We start from the raw sequence: 8,691 nt of genomic DNA, 5'->3' as shown, positions 1-8,691 counted from the left end.
CTCTGTCTTAAGGAAATGGACTCAGAGACAGAGTAATTTGTTACAGCTTGCACAGGTAAGTAAGGTGCAGGGCGGGATTCTAACCCAGGGACATCTGATCCCAAAGCCTAGGAGAACCCCAGTTCCTACTCTGTCCATCAGAGTAATCAAGAATGGCAAGGATTGTAGCTAAGCCTATAAAAAGGACTGGCAGGCCTTGCCAAGGGCCCTGCTGCCCACTCCCTCCTCTTCAGTAGAAGTTCTTTCTCCCTAGTGGATCTTGCTTGTTTTTGTTTTTACTACATTTTCAGCCTCCCTCAACCGTATTGCATAGATTTATTTCTTGCTTTAGATGCTTCTTGGAAATGTCCTCACTCCTAGACCCCTTTAACAAAAGTTGGTTAGACTCTCAGAACCCAACAAAAGCTCTACATGGTATTTGGCTGGCAATTAAAACTTAATGTCAGAATGTGCCCACATGTTGGGAGATGTTTTTCTGTGTCTCCCCACGCCTATTCCCTTCTTGGTGCTGCTGAGCCACATTTTAGAGCCGAAAACTGTCAATAGGTCTAGGTCTTGGTGCCCAGTTTGGCTTATAGCCCTGCCCCAAGGCCGTCCTGAACTGGATTATGGAGTGAGATCTGAATTCATCAGGGACCATTCAGAGAGTGGGGCATCTTCCCTCCTGTTTTTCTCTCCAGCAGAAAGGAAGGCCGCTGCTTCCTTGCTTCCACTACACAACTGCCTCCCTTCACTTCCATTCCCCCCCACTCCTTGCTGTTGTGGCTGCCAGGTTACCATGACAATAAGGTTCCCATGGTTACTAAAAAAGAGCTGCTGCATTCCCACAGCCAGCGCCTGTCGACCAAAAGAGAAAGGGAGACCATTATTGTCCCCAGGGCAAAAAAAGGGACGAAAGAGGGTCTCAGCCCAAGGAAAGTTGGACAGACCTTGTTTATCCTCATGTCTTCAGGCTGGACCTTGGACCAAATGTTGCTGCCTCCACTCAAGTTCTCTCTTCCCTAAAGTGGGAGAGAGGCGCCTGGCACTAGTTCAAGTCCATTGTTTTGCCTAGTGTGGGGTCCAATAGGCACCACATTGTGAAAGTTGTGTTAATATGTAAATATACTAATACATCTGGGCTCTTTGTCTAGCTAGGAAAAAGGCAAAAATGCAAAACATGCTCCGCTGTCTCCTCAACTGGATATCTTGTCTGAGAATCTGCCTTTCTCGTGGTGTTCCTCCCTGGATTGAATAGCTAAAGTCACACCACTTTTTTTAAAAACCAGTTTGTTTTCTCTGAAATACAAACAAATGTATTTTAATGTAAAATTCAAAAATGAAGAAAAAATTTTAGTCATTCACAGTTCCAAAATCAAAGTATGTATTTCTTCTTGTAAAAATACAGTTTTTGTTGTTACTGGTTTGTCTTACGTAGTTGTAGCACATCATTTTTGAAACAATTTATTTTATTCAGATTTTTCTCTCTGGTTTTATCAGTTCTCAAATAAAAAAACGGCAATTTCTCAGAAAANAAAAAAAAAGAAGCGCATTCATTACCTATTAGAAAAAAAAGATTATGCTACAACCCGATAATGGCAACTCTTTACAGCTAAAATAAATGAATAGAAAGTATTTTTAAATCCTTTTGTAAACCTTGCTTAGAACAGAGAAATAATTGATCCCTATTAAGTAATCTAGCTCTCTACTACTTACAAGATCTAGGAAGAATCCCCAGTTAGTGTTTCATATAATTATATGATTACGGCCGGTCTGATTATCTAGACCACATTAAAAGAGAGGAAACTAAAGAGAAGGGAGTAGAAGAGCAAGGGCATGGGGTGCTGGGAAATTGGGAAAAGTTCCGTTGGGTGGGAGTCAGGAGTTTGGGATTTCAGTATCATCTTCACCATTCGTCAGCTTGGTGACTTGGGGAAAATTACTTAGGTTTTCTTAACCTCAATTTCCTCATCTAAACTATAAAGGGCTTCAAACAAAATCATTTCCTGCCTTAAATTTAATGAATCTAAACTCTACATTTTCTTTCAAAAACCAATGACAACATTTTGTTTAAATTGACCCCAAACTCACTGAGGGATCTTGGAGTGTTGTTTAGTTTCTTTGCTTTTGTTTCTCCATTTGTAGACTCCTAAGTATTTCACAGAGATATTGTGAAAAAGCAAGAGGACACACACTTAGTTTTACAAAACCCTAGGGAGAGAGCAAAGTACATTAAAATCTACAAATTAACTCCAAATTCCATTTTATTCTAGGATTTCTTATCACCAAACCTCAGTTGCTACCCAGTCATAAAAAATGATTTGTATCCATTGGATATTCTTTAATTTCCCTTTCTAGGGTTGCCAGATTTGCTAAATAAAAATATTGGACACCCAGTTAAATTTGAATTGCAGATAAAGAATAAATATTTTTTTAAACAAGTATGTCACAAATGTTGCATAAAGTAGACTTATACTAAAAAATTATTGATTGTTTATCTGAAATTCAAATTTAACTCGGCACTCTGTATCTCCCCATATTTTATCAGGCAAATCTATATCTATCGTTACCTTGGTAGAGACAGGCAATTCCTAAATGATATGTGTGTGATAATTACTGTATTTTGCCATGGATAATGTGTACTTTTTTGCCCAAATTTGTGAGGGAAAAATAAGGATGCGCATTAAACGTGTGTAGTGTTGTGTCATTGAAGTTGACCCCTGGTCATTCACAAAAGGTGAAGAAATTCACAGACTCAGCCTGAAATGAGGAGAGCAAGGAAGTTTATTCAAGAAGAAAGCCGCCAGCATAGAAATTGCCAGGGCAGACAACTGCATCTAACTTTAGGTTAGCTTTTTCTTATATAGGAAAGGATAGGTAAATTTCCTTACAGCAGATGCGACACGTAGACTGAGGTCATTTGATTGACATATGTTGGTTATATAACTAGTTTCTTTCTGCACATGCTCTTACCATAATGTATACAGAAAAACCCACGGGGGGAAAGGATGGGCAAGACTTAATGGTCATTTTATTTTAATTGTATTATAATGAGGCTGGAGTTTAAGAAATGACAGGTTTCAACAGTTTGCACATGTGTGAGAAAAGAGTTAATGCCAGTTGGATCCTATCACCTCTTTCTAGGAGTGTTTGAACAACTTTGATCTGTTTCTAGGGGATGGTCCTGGGTGGTTCCTGGGGAGGGGATGCAGTCCTGGGAAGTCCCCCTTCATGCTCATTTTTATTAACCCTTTTTTGCCTCATCAGGTAGTACTAATTCCATATCTATATAAATGTTTTTAATTTATTTATTTATGCTTATGAGTTAAAAGTGTAACTCTAGAAATCAATAATGATATCCATATGCAAAATAATACCCTGGAATACGATAATCAGTTTTGTTGAATTTACGACAAACTTGCAGCGATGAAGAGTTCTTGACCATCTATGATGCGTATCATAAATTTGTTACCAGTCCATAAAATTTCTTGTACCTTGTATATGTCCTTTTTTTGTGTAATTATTTGTTACACAAAATCTCTTGTACCATAATATACTAAGAAATAAATGCTAAAATTGCTTTGTAAACAAAAAAAAGTACACAAACATAAACAAATAAAAATTTAAATTAAAAAATTAAAACAAAAGATTTTTTTCCCCTGAAAGTTTGGGCCAAAAACTGGGTGCACATTATACATGGCAAAATACGGTAATTGAGTTGTACACTTTTTAGAATGCATAGCCTACATTTAAAAAGTTTAAAACAATGTTTCTAATGATATTTTCATCATCCTTGAAAAACAAGTCTGGCCTGTGTATCATTGTCCCGCTCTTCTTGCCCCCCTTCTGCAAATCAAGAATACCTTTTGTAAGAAAAAAAAATATCTTTTGTGAGCATCTCGAAGTGCCATATCTGGAAATTTGCATGAGACTGACTAGACTGCTCTGTGGGGAAAGATGAGGATAAGCATACGGAGGGAGCAGGAATAAAAGAAGGTGTAGTCAGGAAGAAATTTNTTACAAACAAATGACACTCCCAGTGGACAAAGCAATAAGTGCTTTAAAGTAGATCTAAAGTGTTCTAAACAAATCTCTATGTGATAGTGGGGAAGAGAACAGGGGTTTGGCACAAAAGTCACCTAACTTAAAGCAGGGTTTCTCATGTTTGGCACTATTTATATTTTGGGCTGGGTGATTCTTTGTTTTGGGGGTCTGTCCTGTGTGCTGTAGGATGTTTAGCAGCATCCCTGGCCACTAAATGCCGGTAGCACCCCCTTCCCACAGTTGTAACAATCAAAAATGTCTCCAGACTTTATCACGTGACCTCTGAGGGGAAAAAAATCACCAAACCACCCCAGCTGAGAATCTTACCTTAGAGGTAAGTAGCGAGTGAACATTCTACTAGGATGGCGCTGCATTTCATACAGAAGGTACTAGCAGAGCAAAGCTTGGGTATGTGCAAAGGCACACATGTGCCTTTTCAGTAAGAGAAACTAAGGCTGAGTCATAGGTACATACTGCTGGTTGTTGGGGATACAGGGCAAATTATCACTCGGCCTCACACCAATACCCTGCTAGGGGCTTATTTTAGTTTCTGAACTGAACTTATTTTAGTCGCTCATTTACTTGATAGAACCAAAGATTCTTGGCATACATAGAGCATTGAACAGTCATCTACTCAAACCACCCACCTGATTCAGAAACCAGTATGATGTTACAAGCAGTTTCTGCTTAGACACTTCCAGTTATGAGAAACTTGACCTCACAGGGCTGCTTCTTCCTTTTTTTGTTTTGTTTCATTGTCTTTAATAGTTTTTAAACTAGAAATGACTCACTAAGATTAGAAATTCAGTGACAGCATGGTGTGTATTGTGCTTATCCTATCTGAAGGATCCTTCTGGAAAAAGCCAGTTTTTCATGACATTCTGGAAGTAAGCTGCTGAATCTTTACTGAAAATCTATGTCAATCACAGCCCAGTCAATAAAGAGGAGCTCATACCTGCTAACATTTTAAGATGACCTGATGTTCCCATCAGTGGTAGTTCTCAAACACCAACATTCAATTCAAGCCTAACATTCATCTCCATCCTCAATCTCCAGGGTTGATTAAGCTCCCTGATTTGTTTTCACAAGGGAAATGGAATATTCCCCAAGATTCAAAATCTATTCATAGCCATCTAGTCAGTAGGTAATTACTCCCTACCACAAAGCACATGCACCAAGAACATGACCATATTACTTTCAAAAGAACAAGCAGTATTATAAAAATTGACAATAAATCAACCCCTAGAATAATTATAAATTCCAAAGTAGTCATCTCTGCTACCTCATGAAAAATGACAATATACATGAACTAGTTGGCAAATAAAGAATGAGATCCCTCAAGATATTGGAAATTTCCATAAGTGTAAATGTGACAACAATCTTTTTTTTCTATAAAGAAGAGAATTGAATATTTCAAGAAAGGAGAACCACAACTTTTAATAGGAAAAGGAAAATGATGTCCCAAAGTGAAGAAGCTTTTCGATCTACAGTGAACAAAAAAGAAAAGTCATTCATCTTCCCTTTTCTATGGCTACCAAGTGATTTAGCAGCGCAGATTAGCATGTGCTCTGGGTGAATGGGGACAGGATAGGCTTCTTGTTGTCTCCAACTCTCAATAGGAAATAGACCCAGACAGCAATGTCATGAGGTTCAGCTCCATGAGCTTACTTTTAGGTTAATTTTGGTTCTTTATGAGACTCCCAGGCCAAGCAAGGACATCATTTGTATGTCCTTGACTGAGGACTGACTCCCGCTCCCCTCAATGTTAGGGAATCTTCTCTATTTTCTGCTACCTCCAAATGCCCTGGTTTTCAGAGCTATGATGAGTCAGAAATGAACTTGAGGAAATGAAAATGCCAAAGAATGCTGCCATTTCACTGCACCAGTCTAGCCAGCACACTCTGCAAATGCTGCCCTAGGCCGCAGCCGTCCTCTTCAAGGCCTCGACTCTGTCTGAGTCATTGCAGCATTTTCGACCCTGTGAAAATGATGAGGAAAGAACCCACATTTCCCCCAAAGTCTCATTTTCAGCAATCAGTGTTTTTTACAAAGCTGTTATAGCCAGGATTTAAATAAACCCATCTCTTCTTGTTGCCACATTCTACAATGTAAGAGCTTAACAACATTGAACACCAAGCCCCGAAGAAGAAGTAGGCTGGGTTGGTGATGAGCAAGGTTTTTGAAAGGTTCGCTGAGGAGAGACGGGGCGAGCGACACCGATATTCAAGAGATCAAGTTTATTAACCTGCCAGGCTGAGCCCAAGAGTGGCATCAGCCCCAACTAAGGGAAAGGTCTAGTTTTTATAGAGTGGAGTAAGTAACCGGTGGCAACGGCTGGTGGTGGAAATGGCTGGGGGCAATGGCAACAGAAAATTTCTACCTGTGCCAAGCAGGATATGGATGATGTATTTCCCGCTGGGTTTCGCGCCAAGCAGGATGCAGGGTANTTATCTTGTTCCCCAAATACCATCTCTATGTGCTGTAAAATGCTATTAACTATCCTGTACCCACCAACGTAAAAAAGTGTGTGTCTCTCCATTTTACTTTTTATCCAATCCCAGAGATCTCCCCCCTTTGCTTTCTCCCACCCCCTTAATTTACAATCAATGGATTTCATGTAATCCTCCTCCTTTGATTCTAATGTATAAAATAAGTTGCACAATGGCCATTTTCCAGAGCATTTTCTAAATTCATTGAGACTTTGCTTCATGACAATTGTCGTCAGTTTGGCTCAAATAAACTCTTATAAGCTTTCTCTTAGGCTATATGTTTTTCATTGACACCAGGGACTGGGAGAAGGAGAAAATAGAGAGCTGTTGTTTAATGAGTATAAACTTTAGTTCACAAGGTGAAAAAATTCTGGAGGTTGGTTGCACAGCAGTGAGAATATACTTAATACTACTGAACTGTATATTAAAAAATGTTTCAGAGAGTAAATTTTAAGCTATGTGTGTTTTACTACAATTTAAAAACCTAGGGGCGGCCGAGTGGCTCAATTGGTAAGAGCACAAGCTCTGAAGAACAGGGCTGTCAGTTCATTCCCACATGTGTCAGTAAGCTGCGCCCTCTACAGCTAAGATTGTGAACAACAGCTCGACCTGGAGTTGGGCTATGATGAGTGGCTGGCAACGGCGTAGGCTGCAGTGGGCTGCTGTGAGCTACCGTGAGTGTCCAGCAGCCAGTGTGAGTGGCCAGCAGCCAGCGAGAGCTGTTGTGAGCTGCTATGAGCCGCCATGGGCGGCTGTCCAATGGCCGGTGACCGACGGCCTCAGCCAGGAAGAGTGCAGTGATCATAACACCAACATGGGCCAGTGAAGCGGTGTACCCCACAACTAGACTGAAGAACAAAAGGACAACAACTTGGCTTTTCCCCTTCCCCCAATTCCCCAATAAAATCTTAAAAAAAAAAAAACAATACCTAAACAAATGTAGAGTTACCATATGACCCAGCAATTCCACTCTAGGTGTGTGTGTGTATGTGTGTAATATACATTTATAAACTTGTACAAAAATATTCATAGCAGTGTTATTCATAATAGCCAAAAATAAAAATAAGCCAAAGGTCTATTTGTTGCAGGATTTTTTGATGTGTGATTTTGTTTGTGTCCAGGATCGTGGTCTCTTGGAGCTGAAGAATGGAGATACAGACCAGAAGGTAAAGCTGCAGAAAGGAAGTTTATTAGAAGAAAAAAATGCATTTCAAAGAAACAGAAGCAGGCCAGAGGAGTAGAGAATGGCTCAAGGGTCATTATTAAAAGACAAAATACACTCCAAAGAGTTTGGAGCAGGCCGAGCAAAGGAAGCTCAAAAGGCCCAAGAGGGGCAAGGGCCAGGGCCAAGGAGTCATTATTAGGAGAAGAAGTACACTCCAAAGAATTTGGAGCGGACCGCAAGCAAAGCCTGCGGCTCAAAGCGCTCAAAGGGCTCAAAGGGCCCTGACTGGCCAGGACTTGGAGTTTTTATCCCTTTTTCTCTAGAATGGGCTGTTCCCCTCTGGGTATGGGACCACTAGATTAACACCTGTGATTAACAAGAGGCTATAGTGGAGAGGGGAGGTCTTTTGGGCAGTGCACTCTGTGGGACATGCAAGAATGCAGACACCCAATGCCTGCCTCTTACTGCCTGCCTTGTTTTCCCTTGAGAGACATGATCCCCATAAAATCTCTATGGGAAGTTGAGGGACAGGAGGTCTTTTCTTCTGTATCTGCTTCCTTCTGGGCAGGGGCATAGAGCTGTCCCTGCCTATTGGGGGATTCACGGAACTCTTGCTCTATCTGATCTCAGATGAGAGAAAGGGGCCTTGAGATCTGCCTGGAAGTCCCCATTGGCTTCTTTGGTTGTGACTGGCAATCTTGCTGGGGTATCATCTGTGTCCCCAAGGCCCCTGAATGAGGAAAAATAGATTTTAATTAATAAATCTATTAGCTCTTATGAAGCCTGTGGCTATTCAACCGGTCACTCAGGTGGCGTCAATTGTCCAGGAGCTGGGCCCAGAATGTGTTTGGAAAGAAACATTAGGCTTACTGGCCTGGGGAAATGTTAAAACCTACTTAGTCTCTGGGATGGAATTATCCAAGAGTTAGGTCTGGAATGGCTTGGAGGATGTTGGGAAGTCACAGGTTTTTAAGTAGTTATCTGAAGCAGGGGTAGGAGATTTCTATGATTCAG

The sequence above is a fragment of the Hipposideros armiger genome, unplaced genomic scaffold (genome assembly GCF_001890085.2).
Source record: "Hipposideros armiger isolate ML-2016 unplaced genomic scaffold, ASM189008v1 scaffold_291, whole genome shotgun sequence".
Classification (NCBI taxonomy): domain Eukaryota; kingdom Metazoa; phylum Chordata; class Mammalia; order Chiroptera; family Hipposideridae; genus Hipposideros; species Hipposideros armiger.
The sequence above is the reverse complement of the archived record's forward strand: the minus strand, read 5'-3'. Positions refer to the sequence as shown.